Here is a 15,799-nt window from a genome sequence, read left to right as displayed (position 1 = left end):
ATAAAGGCCTGTCAGATTAGGTGTGCCAATTCCTCAGTCTGGATTTATTATTATTATGGGCCGTGGAATGCTGTTGAATACTGCTTGCATGCAGATGAGGGGAACGACACCGAGACGTCAAACCAGATCACACTCCATTAAGTTCCACCCTGGAGAGTGAGTGTGTGTCTACATGTGTGTGTGTGTGTGTGTATGTGTGTGTGTGTGTGTGTGTGTGTGTGTGTGTGTGGAGGGGGGTCAGCCATTTTATCTGGTCATGTATATGTGGAGGATGGCAGGTTGGATGTCCTGTTGATAAGTAGAATGTGTACAGAGTATGAAACATGTTTCAGGGAGTGGCTGGTCGGAAAATGCATCCGCCACAACTCTATCACAGATGCTCTGCCCAAAAAAGAAACAATATCGAGACAAAGGGAGGCAGTCTCCCTTTGGAGGAGGACAGCAGCAACAATTTGCATTCATATCCAAGTCCCCAGCTCTCCCCCAGATGTTGGCTACGAGTGTTTGTTCTCCTACAGCTTTTATCCCTGCATACACTCCAACCGTTAGCATGACTTTAAGCACACCTTTAAGCATGTATGAGTACCCACATTGGGAACAAAGCCCTGGAGCTGCTAAAATGCCACTCATATCTTCTCTCTTGCTGCTCGCCATATTTCCTTTCTCTTGAACTTTATTCTGATTATTTTCACTTCCCTTATCTCACGCTTCCTGTTAGAGCTTTCCTCCACTTGCTTCTCTAGACTTTCTCCCCCCCCCATCGTATTGTTTCTTTCCCCACTCTGTTGCATTGTTTCTATTTCCTCGCTTTCTTCCTCTACATCTCTATCTCGACTGTGTGCCGGTTCAAGAGACACCTGTGGTGACTGTGTGCACAACCTTGCTCTTATAAGATTTACAAAAAGGCAGAGCCGCACATTTAAAACCACTGACTTTTTAAAAGAGGAAGAGCGACTGAGAGACAGATAGAGGACGGGAGGGGAGTCTGAAGGTGAGAAAAAAAATATTGACTTTTACTGTTCAATGTTGAGTCAATGTTTGAAGTTTGAAGGAAGTTTTGCCCTAAAGCTTAGATGTTTCAGGGTATTGACAGCAGAGAATAATGTCTGAGAGGACTACAAATGAGGGATGAGAATAGACTAGATGGACTTCTGCTTCAGAGTATGCAATATTTCAGATGAATACACAAAATATAAAATGTTAATGGCCTGCCATTGCCAGAAAGTAAAATGCTAATGGTTTGCTTTTTATTGCTGTGTAATGGTCTGGAAACTGTTGATATTTCTTCTACACAATGATGATTCTGAAATGATACAGGTAAGTGCAGAAAAACAAGATCTAATGTCTCATCAAAGTTCTTCGTGCTGCCACCACTCAGCTCAATGTGAAGAGTAAAAAGAGAAATAAAATCAAACTTTCCAGAGCAGACTTAGCTGTCAAAAATCTATACAGCCTAAAATAAAGTTCCCTTGTCTCAGAAGTCCCACAGTTGAAAGTTCTTTTGGTTTTCTAGTATGTGAACTTGGGCTTTTGCTTTGTGCAGTAGAACTACAACTTGTGTTGCAGCATTGTTTAAAGGGCTGCAAATACTTTCAAATACAAGTAGTTCCCTACACTGAGCCTTGTCTCGCCACGTGAACTGACCTATTGTTTCCCCAGTGCAGGTTAAGACCAATAAAGATAAAAGAGAGACTAAGATAATAATTTAAAAAATCCTAACGTTAATGCTAATCTATTTTTGAGAAGGTCGCCAATGGGTTACCAGTTTCACTGTGTGCATAGCAAGTTGTGTCAAGGGATAATGCGGTTGGTTATGCAGGTTTTGGAAGCGTAGGCTACTGGTACTGAATTTATTAAGTGAATCATTTTAACCACAGGATCATGGGCACACATTGATTTATTTTTATTGGGAAATGGAATTTAATGTAAAAGCACCCACAAAGTTGCTCTGCTGCATCACTTTGCCCCTGGTACAATAAATAATACATCTGAATGTTTTTTAAACTCTGTTCTGTTTTGGAAGGCCACATACCCAGACCAGCAGAGCCACACAGGTGCACACAGCTTTTCATTATCCATGTAGTAGCTACAATTGATTATAATAGATGCACTCTGCTGCGGCCATCCATGTCCCATGTATGTCTGCTACATACGGCCATGCTAGCAACTCTGTCAGGCTATGCTTAGGCACTGCATGCTCTGAGCTAAATGCTACTGTTAACATGATAACATACACACAATGACATGGTTTATATGAAAATGTTTAATATGTAATGATTGCTGTGGTCACTATATTAGTTTAGCATGTTCGCATGTAGTTTTTATTGGTAAAATACCAAATATGAACATGATTTCATCATTTGTACTCCTTTGGAAATCTATCCAGGAGACAATTGCAGGAGATGACAAGCCACAATTGTCTTTTTAAGGTGGAAAAGCATCCCAGATCAGCTAGGCTGGAGACAATCGACACAGCACAAAGATTCTCTCTCTGCTACTAAATATTCCTCAACAGAATTCACTGGCACAGAAGAGCCACAACAGTCAAATCTGTGTACCATTGTTAGCCTCGCATTGGTATTCATGCTGAAAGTCACCAGTTAACAGCATTGCTCACTAGTTACAGTAAACTGAAACACTGGCAGACCCAGAGGGCAGAAGTGTTTGCAGGTGATTAACACCAGCAGGTTCTGAGATAAAGATGAAACGTTATCCGGCTGTACACCTTACAAAGCCTGAGCACCTTTACATCACTGTAGGGTGAATTCCTTCACGTGTCAGCCCTAGCTTTAATGAAAATCAGTCAGAAAAGTCACTTATCCAAACCAAACTACTCATTGCCTGCAGGTGGCACTAATGTCAAAATTGCAGATGCTATTACTTTACATACCTGTAAATGGCTCATATTGGCACATCAGCATTTCCAGGACTGAACTGTTGTCACTTTATTAAGCAGACCTGCTTCCAGAGATCACCTTCAAATTAAAATGAGTTAATATATTAACTCATCTGCGGCTGCGTCAAGAAATAAGGACTTAAATTTGTGCCACAACAAAGTGAATGTGCTGCTGTCAAACATCAGTTGGTGTTCAAACTGTTTAAAGTGCAGCAGAGCTTATCGCTTAGGGATATTTGTCAGCTCAGTGATATTAAATGCAGCATTCAATAGAACCTGACCTCAAACATCACTCCATCTTAGGTGCACAGTCTGTGGCATAACAAATTTAACAACATGCGTGCCCCAAGCGATATATTCTTTTTTTAGGAACTAGCATTTACAAAAATATGCAATGTGTAAAGCTTATGATTTAAAAAAAAGGAAGGAGAAAGGTGGAAAGACAGGGATAAACAACGGTAAAGCAACACGGAGAAGAAGGCAGAAAAGCAGCAACAAAATAAAAAATAAATAAATAAATAATCAAAAAACAGAGGGGCAAGGTGTCAGCAACACAAGAGTCCCTATCCCATCTGGAAAAGGAAAGATGAATGACGGAAACTAAATGAAATGCCACTCTGGGTAATGGGAAAGAGCCGGCGTCAGGAAAGCAGGTCACTTGAATTGCAGGGGATGTTCTTGAGTGGCTTTGCCCTCGGGCCTTGTGCATTCAAGCTTCCTTCTCAAGAGTCGATAATATTAGCTCTAACACACACACATGCAGGCAGTGCACTAGCCACTGCAGGCTACTTGTGTAAAAATCTGTTTTTTTGGTTTGGTTTGTGTTTTTTTTTTTGCAGGTGACAGCGAGAACCAGCTCAAAACTAAATCTATTTTTCATCTTCACTGGGTATTATAATGTATACAGAGCAAAGCACAAACTGTAACCATAGTGATGTTAATCATCATGGAAGTGATGATGTGCTCTGTCGTGCTTCTTCTCTCTCCTCTCTGCATTCTTGGCTCTTAATGCCTCAATCTCTGACCTCTTCTTTTTTCTCTGCCTTCATCCGCCAACCCCCCACCCCATCCCTCTGACCTGGATTATACATCTTTCAGCTCCCTGAGCTGAACAATACGCTCCGGCACATTAGCATGCAACCCAGACCAAAAAAAGAAGAAATCCTGTTCAGACCTCTCCCCTCTGTGTCTGTCCCTCGTCCTCTCTTATTCCACCCCATGGCCTCAGCCCTCCATCTTACACTTTGTGACTTTCACATCTGCTTTCTGGTCACTCTTCATTTCCGTTGCTTTTCTCTTTATCTACAAGACCACCATCTCTCTTATTCTCTCTTATTATTGTCTTAAATTCCTGTGTTGCTGTATTGTCTTGTCTCCCTTTTCCCTTCTTTAACCCTCTTTCACTTTCATTAGCCCTGCCACATCTTTCTAAATTGCACACACACACTTCCTTTCCGTTCCTTCCTCATTCTCACACCGTCGCCCACACTTCACTGCCCTGCCGCTGGATTGCTCGAAAGGGAGGGGGGGGGGGGGGGGGGGCAGCATGCTTCATTTAATGACAATAATTAATTCTCCTTCTCCCAGTCTTAATGAGCCAAATCAGTCACAAGCCTGAAAGAGAGAGAGAGGGGGAGGAGGGAGTGAAGGAATGAGACAAGTGGCTCTCATCCTTAATGCCTGTAAATGCAGCTTCACTCAAACTTTGTGAACCGGCAGCTTACTCACCTGGTGATCAGATACCTCACTGAGTCTCTAAAGCCGAATATGAACGACAGACAACTCAATGGGTTTCTTTTCTGATCGTTGTACTCTCTGTTTCTTCTCAAGCAATTTAAACCCTTTAGTAGCTACATTTATGCCTCTCACCTCTTTCCTCACAAGAGCTCATTAACTGATGATCTTTAGCCTCTTCTTATGTGGTGTTTAATAACAGAAGCATTTATGGTTTCGTATTCTTGGTTGCTGCTCTGATGATAATGAACTAGGGCTGCTACTCGTGATTATTTTCATTATCGATTATTTTCTAGATCAGTGGTTCTCAACCTGGAGGTCGAGACACTCAAGGGGGTCACAAGATAATTTCCAGGGGTCATCAAATGTTTGTAGAAGATAAAATAAAATAACATTGTGGCAAGCTGCACAGAATAAGAGACAGGAAGCTGCTCAACCCTTTAATGACACTCAACACAGGGGAAAAATAATATACTACAGTCTATAGACTCTGTTTTATGCATGTTAATGGGCCCAGTTATCTCAGTATGATGATGTATTTCTTTCTGTTATTCAGGGTTGGTACACCATTTACCTGCCTTCATCATCACAACTTCATTGTGATTTTAAATGCAAATGCTAAAACTAAACTGATTACTCTGGGCGGTCACGACTTTAAAAGGTTAGGAACCACTGTTCAAGATTAATCGATCCATCATTTGATCTATAAAATTGCTAAAGCTGTCCATCCCAATTTCTCAAAGTTCAAGGAAATGCCTTCAAATATCATAAATGTCCAGATGTTCAGTTTATTATAATAGAAAACAGAGGAAAGCACTTAGCTTCTCATAATCTTTAACAACATCAGATGTCTTGTCTCATGTTGAATGGAGATAAATGATGCCCACAAATGTACAAGTCATTCTCTGATACACTACAGGTCATACTCATTTAGCCAGCAGCGAGTGACACATACACCAGTGGACATGACTGACCATTAAGAAGCATTAATTCCTGCATCTCCACCGTTTTGGTTAAACAGTCTACAGTCTGGCTCCAGTTACTGGGACTCTAAACCTGAAAGCTCTTTTCTAAGAAGCTATGAATTATTTTTCAGGTCAAAATCAAGAATATATGGCCTGGGGCGCTGTGGTCTCTCTGCAATCCAAACCAGATTGTTTTTTACAAAGGATAATTTGATGTAACTGACAGCTTAGACAGTAAAAAGCAGTTCTTTCTGATGAGAGAAGAGCCCCTGACCACAGGTCAGGTTTGCAGAGACTGTGTGGCTGGTGTGCACATTCCACACAAAGTGCAATTTTGTGCATACATATTATCTACAAGCCAATTAATCATGAAGGCCAAGCTTTAAACAAGATTCAGTTGTGTAAAATGATTAGTCTCATTATTCAGAGGCAATTTGCACCAGGCAGAAAAGGGGTCAATTTAGGATCACTGTAAAATTATAACACACAAAAAGAGCCTTATTAAAATGGCTGTAAAAATTTTTTACAATGTTGTTATGGAAACTTTGTGGGAAAAAACTTTAAAACATTGAGTTTAAAGTTATAATAACAATAACAATAATAATAACAATAATAATAATAATAATAATAAGAAGAAGAAGAAGAAGAAGAGGAAACTCACTTTGAGCGGCTACTAAAAATTATTTCTGTAGCTCTACTTATACCAGTGTAAATATGTAGGTGGTCTACTAATCAGAATATCTGCGGTTTGGTCTGTGTGTCCAAGTGTCCTTGGGCATGATACTGAAACTCAAATTGCTCCAGAAGGCGGTTCTCTGTGTCAATGTGATTAGATATTTTTGGCTGAGCAGTTGGCGCATTGCACGGCAGCCAATGAGTGGTCCGAAGACTAGAAAGGCACTATATGAGTATAGTCCATTAACCATGTTTCCTCTTTAAAATACCTGGGACTGCCATTTGAATTCAGTGGATGGTGAACAATGCAAAATATGATATAACGAGAAAAAACCTTCCCTCTAGGATTTATAAGATGAAGATGAGAAGCATTTACCTAATGGTTTATAACACATTGAAATTTAGCTGTACATAGCTACACAGGACTTTATTCAGTTCTTATTAATGTACAGTATTTGTCAACAACTATAATTTCCACTATCAAGGCATATACTATTATACTGTTTGTTTTATACAGCAGCATTCAGTTATGGGGCCTAGAGGAGTTATTTTTATAGACAAACAAATACATAAATACTTATATATAATATATAGTTTTTGACATTTATATTATATTCTGTTATTTATTTACATTGTTCATATACTGCTTAACGGTAAATAGGAGAACTTAAAGTAAAGTGTTACCATGATAACTAATGAGTAGAAATATATTTCATGAGTACGGCAGAATAAATGGTGTTTCCCTCTACCCAAAGGCCTTCAGCAGAACGTTCCCTTTAATCTTTTATTCACTTGTTTCAAGGCCAAATTGGCCCTTTACCTCTGTACCTGAAGAAGAGCCAGTTTGGGCTTGAAATGTTTGTAGTTTTTCTAAATATAATGAAGAAAAAATAAAAAAGAGAGCATCCTACAGTGTTGCACGTCTTTTGGGAAACAGAAATCACTGTAAATTTTTTGGACTTTTCAACTGGACAAGAAATATGTGAGTTTGTTTTGCACATTAGAGAAGAATAAATTCCAGTTCAAAAATAGTATAGAAATTGTGTTTGATATGATGATTGAATACTTTATACTACAGTATGTGGGGTACCAAAATATCTTGTCTTACTTCCCCTTTGGATTGACATGTCGGATGTTCTACAGCTTGATCTCCAAGCTCCTTAAGATCACACTGACAGTCTATCAACTGGATCTCACAGGATTTCTCGCAGGATAAAGATCTGTCCTCCTCACAAACCCCTCGTAATCTGCAATCACACAACAGTCTATAGACTCTTACTACCCAGAGAGACTGATTTGACATTGAGGATGGGGAACCCAGGCATACTTAGTCACAGCTGTTTAGATTTCTGTCCCAGTTACACAAAAAAATAATACAGAAAGATGTGACGGCACCAGTGCAGGTCAGAAAGATGGCAGCTCAAAATGCGTCACGACTCCTGTGCAATCCATCTTGTTTTAAATTTGAAGTTTTGTCATTGAAACTTTGTTGTGGAGTGTCATGTGGCTAAATAAAGGTTAAATAGCAGTCAAATCAATGTAATTACCCTGCCTGTCCAGCCTGCCTGCAAGACACTAATGCTACAATTAATAGACAGGGATTGACAGATGGATTAGTGCGTTAAACAGAGAGATTATTCCTCTGAGCAACTACGCTTTGAGGAGAGGAGAGGAGAGGAGAGGAGAGGGGGGAAGAGGAGAGGAGAGGATAACCAACTCCCAGCAGATCCCCATTCCCCCTTCTGCTGTTTTCAAGAGGGACACACTGAGTGAAAAAAGCCTAGAATCAGACAGAGTAAGCGCTCTGAGGGAGAGGGACATAAGAAAGGGAAGGGTTGACTGCAGTATTACATCACTACATTCACTGCCATACCTTCTTGCCTCTTTGCTGACATTTCCAACTGTGAAACAAGGGATCTGGGGTCAGAAATAATGTGTCACCACCACAGCTGAAGCATTACAATGCTTGAAAGGCGGTGATTATGTTCGCGAGCTAGCGAGACAAAAACACAGAGGCCCAAACAATAGCAGGAGGTCACCTTGATACAGCTGCCTGCCGGAGACAGTGCTCGAACGAGAAGAAAATGACTCAATTACAACCAGGCACACAGCGGAGAACTAGGAAAAAGAGGGCAGGACACAGGCTGAGAAAAGGAGGGAGAGTAAAGAAAAATACAGATGCAGCATTTGTAAAGCTCGCACATTTTATTATTCACATGCTGGGCTGCACTGCTGAGAAGAATCTGTAGACCAGAATATTGGACTGTGCTCAAATCAGGAGTTAAATGTGAATGCTCATAAATTACAGTTTATTTTTCAACTCGTGATCAAGGGAGCTTCATGCTTATGACCTATGGCCACATTTGGCACCTTGAATGTAATGTAGGAGACTGAATACATTTGCATACATAATTATTATCTTTATTAAGATTTTTTAAGCCTTTTTTAGCTTTATTTGACAGAGACAGCTGAAGAGTGATAGGAATGTGGGGAGAGAGAGATGGGGAATGATATGCAGAGAGCCACAGGTCGGATTCCAACCCTGGGCTGCGGCAGGGACTGAGCCTTCGTACATGAGGCAGTTGCTCTACCAACTGAGCTAAACGACACCCCTGCATAATAAATTTTAACGTCAAATTTTCTCATCATATATCATCATCATATAATTTTCTGTGCACCTTTCAAATTTCCCAGGAGATCTGTATGAGCATTTCCTTTTCTTTTTTAGACATTTTTATTTTACATTTAAGGATTTAAAAGATGTTGCAACAATAATTTACAAACATTGTCCCATACATTGCCAGTGGCACTAAATTCCTATCAACTGTGGAAAACAAGGATTTTCACATAATTCAGAGGCTGGCAGTCTGCCGCCGAAACATTTTCACCAGAAGACACCCTGAGCCAGGAGCTCATCCCCTCAGCAAATAGCACAAAATCATCTGAGGAGGCAGAATGAAAGTGCTTGGGATGTTTGCCTGACTGTTGATCTAGGGGTCAAACAAATTCAAGACATCAGTGCTTGGCAGTGCAGGCTATTTTACTGCAGATTTTTTACTTAAAGTGAGGTTGCAGTTTAAAGGACAACATAAAGCGTATGTTGAGGTTTCAAAACTTCTTGACATGGAATGATTCAGACAAACTAATTCACACCTTCATTTCAAACAGATTGGACTATTGCAATACATTATTCACATCCCTTGCAAAATACTCTATTGACAAACTTCAACTAATCAAAAGTCAACTAGAAGAACCGACTGAAAGAAAAAAAAGAAGCAGAATGTTTTACCAGTTGCAGTGAGGCTCACTAGTTCTCTGTCACTGCATCAGGCGATCTCAGATAGTTGGAAATGTACTTTTAAGAACCCAAAATGAACCGTGTGCTATTATACTGTAGTAATTGTTGCAGATTAAATTACAAACTTTACTCAGACTGTTTGGCTTTTTGAACACCTGTTCTCTGCACTGCCTTGGACCAGTCTGCCTTTAACTAATGGAAAAGACTGCAGCAATTTAGGAAAAAAAAACATCTGACATCCTGAAAGAGCGCTTCCAGGTGAGTTCTTGACAGAGCTCCCATCAGCACACAAGCCGTAGAAGTCGTGAAGGAAAGTGTTTAAGACCCTTAAGAGAGAAGACGACACAACACTTGGAAGTAAAGCAGTCACATTGAGTCACGGCTCAGTGTGCTGTCAGAGATTTGAAGGTGACTTGCAGCAACAGGTTGACTTTCTCTCTGCAGAATTCTACTAAGAAACTTCCTGTTAGTTAATGCTTCGCTAAACGAATATCCTGAAGATTTTTGGTGAATTGATGTATAGAATATAAGAATTTGATTTAGTGAAAGTGAAGGGAAGCATTGCAGTGAAGTAGAAATGCACAGATGTGAAAGGGGAAGAGGCATATGGAAAGAAAAACAATAAAGGTGATTACATTAAAAGCGGAGAAATCATACAGTGTATTCCCCAGTCACAACCACGACTTTTATCCACAACTATCAACTGTCAGCTCTAGACAGTCTCCCAGAAGAGCGAGTGGCTTATTTATATGTAGGCCTATATAAATAAAGCTTTTCCAGTGCCTCTGCCCGGCCAAGTCTAAGCAGCCAGCTCCTCTGCGGCTGAGATATGAACATGTATGTATACACACACACATGGGGTTATTTATCAGCAAAGGGAGCTGGGTATGTGAGTACAGTGTGTGTGTGTGTGTGTGTGTGTGCGTGCGTGCGTATCTTTATCACAGTTACACAAGACTGTTGGAGTGAGACTTTCCAGGGACAAACAAGGAGTGATTGAACCTGCGTAGATGTATGTGTGTGAACTCATCTCGCCCCGCACATGCTTGTGAGTCCTGATGATATTCCTGACACTCACTCATACCGCACACACATTTTTCACATTACAGTGTAATTCTCTTACAGCAGTGAGGCCAAGGATGAGCAGAAGGGTGTGGGTTTGGTTTTGTGTGTGAATGACGCGATGAAGCCCCTCCTGAAAAAAGTTAGTGCCTTAGCAATGATTATTTATTAATGATAGTAGTTTAGGAAAAAGATTAAACTGCAAGGCTGTGTATATAAAAATCACTTAAAATCACATTTTTCATAAATAAATCATGCCCCAGCCTATTTCTGTCTTTACTACAAAGAACATTGTGATTGTGATGTTTAATTCAAGCGTTATTTTACAAGAATATTAAATAATGGATGAATTTTTTAACCTACAAACACGCAGGGTAGGTGCTTTTTTTTAAGCCCAGAGTATTGTCTGGAGGTCTACCCAACAACATCTTTAAATAGACCGTCCTCTTCAATGCTGTGAGGTGAAACCTGGGTCAATACGCCTTGAAATATTTAACTTTGTATCTTGTTTTATGTTAATAACTGAACTAATTACATACATGAAGACTCATAATTACCTTGTTTCTGAGGTTTAATTGGAATTTTGGAATCTGACCTTGAGGAATTAGTTCTACTGGACCAAAAAAAGTTGTGGGACACAGATTGCAAACTGTAGATTTTGAATGTTAATTTGACACAGCAAAAGCCATTATGCTAAAGAATGTTGAAGGATAAAAGCATTCACAGTTTTCCTCTGAATGGCTTTTTCTGATGATATTTGGAGGACATATGTGGTGCTGAATATTTCTGTTTTCTACATATATAGTTTAGTGAGGCTCTACCCAAGCTTTGTCCTGATCTATGGACTCCACACTGGCCCTAAGCTATAGCTGTGGCCCCATTCTGCCAGGAAAACCAATTACTTAGTGTTTCAAAGCCCTCTGAGTGCCCGAAAGGGGCCCATCATTTAACCATGAGACACTCCAACTTCACTCACTGTCGGCCTTTCAGCACCGGGTCATGTCGACACACAAACACACAAAAAAAATCAAAAAGGAAAAAAAAATCATAGATACCCATACACCATCAAAACACACAGGGAAGTTCAAATTAATGCACGGAGAATTTCCTCCATGTTAATGTAATATATCACTTGACAATACAACTGCTTTATAAACATTCAAATATTCATTTGTACATTCGTTTGATGGAGCTTGATATGACACATTTTTATACAGAGAGGACACAAATCTATCTACCAAGACAGGTAGATTACATTTCATGAGGGAGAAACATATATATATCAGAGCACTTGCCAAAAACATGTCAGACGAGAAAGTTGCAGCACTCTACAAACTGTATTTTCCAATTAATATTTAACCAGTGTCGGACAGTGAGTCAGCGGTTAAGTGAGTGACCTCTCAGCACCACAGATAGGGTAAGCTTGCGATTTCAGTGTCTTCTTACCGCCATCGCTCACACTCACACACACACACACACACACACACAAAAACACAAGCACATGCCAACACACTATCACACGTCAAGTCTGTTGTACCAGACATGTTGTCATACATTACCCCTTACGGGAAGCCTCATTTAGCTTGAAGAAGCTATTCTTGGTTTACACCATGATGTATCTTTATCTGTGGCTCATCAACAATATTGTGGACTCAAAACCTTTCACACAAATCTTCTTTGGGCTGCTCAGTTTGCCTCCAGTATATTCAATATGCTCACTCTTTGTCTGTCTCGCTCTATCTGTCTCTGCAGGATAAGTTAATGAGTCTAATGAGAATAAATACTGAAGGGGAGAGGAAAAGACACAGAGGGAAGGAGAAAGGGGGAGAAGCAATCAGATGTGGCTCTGCCCAGCCCTTGGCAATGACAAAGTGGAGCAATTATGCATGAAGGCTGTGACATTGACTGTGGCATCACCTCTTCTGCTGATCTGTTAAAAAGCAAACATACTCTATAATTCAGTAAGGCACTCGCTCAGTCACACACATAAGCAGACACACACATCTCCCTGCTAAACATGTTCAAGGACACAGATGATCCTACTTTGACAAGTTCGCATATTTACGCACATGGATGCGTCATTGGCTGGTGTGAGCATTTCACAGCACAGGTCAGCAGAAGGTCAGAGCTGTTCTCCAATCTCTCACTCGGTGGGTGTGTTAGGAGCTGTGAGAGGAAAGTATTCCCTACACGAGTCCATCACCTACTCCTTTCCCGCCTCTCGTCTCTCTCTGGACACACACACACACACACACACACACACACACACACACACAGCTTACCCCTCCACAAAGTACATGCCTGCAGCCCCCTCCCATCCACCATCTCTGCTGCCCGCTACTTGATGCTTGGATGCATTGCGGTGTCATGCTTGAAGGAGATATTGATTAACAACAAGAACAAGCCTTCGGTGGCTCACACTCTCACTCATAAACTTCTGCCCATGCGTCACACGTATTGGCATAGAACCATTCAGAAGTCTCCAGCCATGTTAGCAGTTGTGCAAGACCTCATGTAAGAACATCAGTGTTTTGAGCTTACCATGTTTGCCATCTTAATTTAGCATGTTAGCACAGCTAACATTTGCTAATTGGCAGTAGGGGAAGCTAACACTGATGTGGGAATGTCTTCAGTTTTGCAGACATTTGGTCATAAACGAAAGCATCGATCCATCTAGATGGGATCACCAGTTATTAGAACTCATTCTGAGAAGCAGATTAACGTGTGTACTAAATTTCATGACAATCCACCCCAAAGATGTCATGACATTTCAATCTTAACCACAAGTGCCAAGTTGAAAAGTCAAGAGGAAAAGTCAAAAGCAGTCAGACTCACATTGCCATTCATAGAGCCGTGTTGCTTACATGGCTAAAAACACAACCATAGTTGTAATAAAATAAACTTTAATGCAGGAAGCTGGTACTCATCTCTGTTTTTGATGCGAAATCGCACCTTTTGTACAAGCCAATTTGAACTGCCAGCCAATATGTAATATCACAACTGGAAAAATAATGGAGACTGCGGGGACCAGCAGTACTGCCAGCCAGTCATCGCAGCAGTCTTTAACTAATGCTACAAACAGCCGGTTTCATTATAGCTCTGGAAATTAAAGTTTTAGTGAAACTGAACAAATGTTGGTGGTATAATGCTGCCATGTGCTTCATAGATATAGTCGATGTTATAAAGACATAAGGGCATTAAAATGTTTAATTTAGCTAAATTTGCTAACAGTCAGATAAGAAAACCTGGGTGAGTGTGTAAACGGCAGATGTTCCTTTCTTCAACATCAGTAGTCAACATACCCTTGAGCCAGGCATTGAACCCCATGGCGAGAATGAAAAAGGAAATTTGGTAGTTTTGACACCACATTCATTTTTCTTTTTATCCTCCAGCAAAAAACACACAAGCAGATACATGAAAAGAAATGGCTCACACTAGGAAAATAAGGCATAAACGCAACATCTCTATGAGAAACATTCAACCTCTGTCACAAGACACAAATAATAATGGATGTAAATTAATCAGTGCTTCCAACTATCATGAATCTTAAAGCACGTGATCAGACATTACGTTCATAATCACAAAGAATTCCAAGTGAGTCATCTTTCACGTAAAAAGACACTCACACCTGTCAAAATCTACTGTAGGGTCAAAAAACATTCTGGTAACTGTCAGCTCAGCGTATTCCCGTGCAAATGATCAGCCAATTACACGACTAATTATTGCCTCTTGCAGATCTGTCAGACTGTGCAAGCGCAAGGGCAGCAGAGATCAATAGGATGTGTTAATCCAAGAAACTCGCACATACACACATGCACATGGCTGAAAGGGAAGACGATGATCAAACACTATCAAACGCCTTTGTGAGTCTCTCAGAGGACCCCCAGTCAGGGGCTGAGGCAATAGGGGTTAATGGGTGTGCTGCGATTCTTTGAGATTTGCCTATAAGAACAAGAAAGTTGAATCCATTATCTGCTCAGCTACAATCAGATTTCAAAAAAAAGGAGAAAAGGGAAGAGATAAAAGAGTGAAAAGAGTTTTGTTTACTTAAGGCTTCAGGGAGGGTCAGGGCTAGGACTAGAGTGGATTTGGAACAGGTAGTGCAGTAGAAGAGGGGACAAAGGGATGGGCGGAGGGCAGGGAAAACAATAAAAAAACAGATCTGTACTTTAAATGAACTGGGAAAAAGCAGAAGGGAGAGTAAGAGACAAAGATGGAAAAAAGAGGGACAGATAATTTAATCTTGAATGAAGAACTACCGTTTTTACAAGTTACAAAGGGGGGATGAAGTGAACTGATGACTGTCTGATAGTCAAATAGGAGGAATGGGGGACGTGGGTGTGACTAATGGGTGAGGAGAAAGAGAATGAGAAGGAGAAAAAGGACAGGAGGATGAAAGAGAGGACAGGTGGGCAGAAATTAAAGGAGGAATTGTAGAGGTAAAGGGAGCGCAAGAGAAAATCAAATCAAGAGAAGGAAGAAGAGAAGGTATACAAATAATCAAGACAAAGCATTGCAAGAGACAGGAGAAGCTGAAGCATCTCTTCCAACTGAGATAGAAAATTATAAATAAATAAGTTCCTATTGTAGCAGAGGACCTCATACAGTTGTTGTGATGACACGAGGGAGGTAGCTACCTCTGAGGACGCAGGTTATTGAAAATTTCGATTTTTGGTGCTACAGGCATGTGGATCCTATTATCTGCGACCAAAGTAAGAACCATCTGAAAACAGCACACAAAGAAACCTCGCTGTGTATTAAGCTCAAAACAACAAGCAAAAATAATTACAGACCCAACATTCACCACCACATGAACATTCTCATGAACCCAAACAAATTTTCCCCTTCCAAAAGCCGACCAGCGCAGAATTATACACACATTGTTATGTGCACATAACAAACACACACAAACAAGCATGGAGCGAGTGTAGCGTTGGGAGCTGATCAGTGCTTGATTATCTTCCCTTAGTGCAGCGCACCCTAAGCAGAATCAAATCGGATGACTTCATTAGCATATCATCTACATAATGGCTCCACCAGAGCAAGGGCATTTGCTTCTACCAAGTCTCATTCTGAGAGGGGGCTGGGGGGTTGGATTAGGGTTAGTTATTCTCTTTCATTTTGGTTATAACTAAACATATGCTGGATCTCTTTTGAGTCACATGACTG

The 15,799-nt window shown here is 40.5% G+C and overlaps 1 protein-coding gene across 12 annotated transcripts in view; it reads right to left on the bottom strand.

The window, feature by feature from the left end:
• The window catches only part of nrxn3b (neurexin 3b), a 272,252-nt gene that overhangs the window by 234,026 nt on the left and 22,427 nt on the right, over positions 1–15,799 (bottom strand). The window lies entirely within an intron of this gene.

The sequence above is a fragment of the Larimichthys crocea genome, chromosome XI, assembly GCF_000972845.2.
Source record: "Larimichthys crocea isolate SSNF chromosome XI, L_crocea_2.0, whole genome shotgun sequence".
In the NCBI taxonomy this organism is placed as follows: Eukaryota; Metazoa; Chordata; class Actinopteri; family Sciaenidae; genus Larimichthys; species Larimichthys crocea.
The sequence above is the reverse complement of the archived record's forward strand: the minus strand, read 5'-3'. Positions and strand labels throughout refer to the sequence as shown.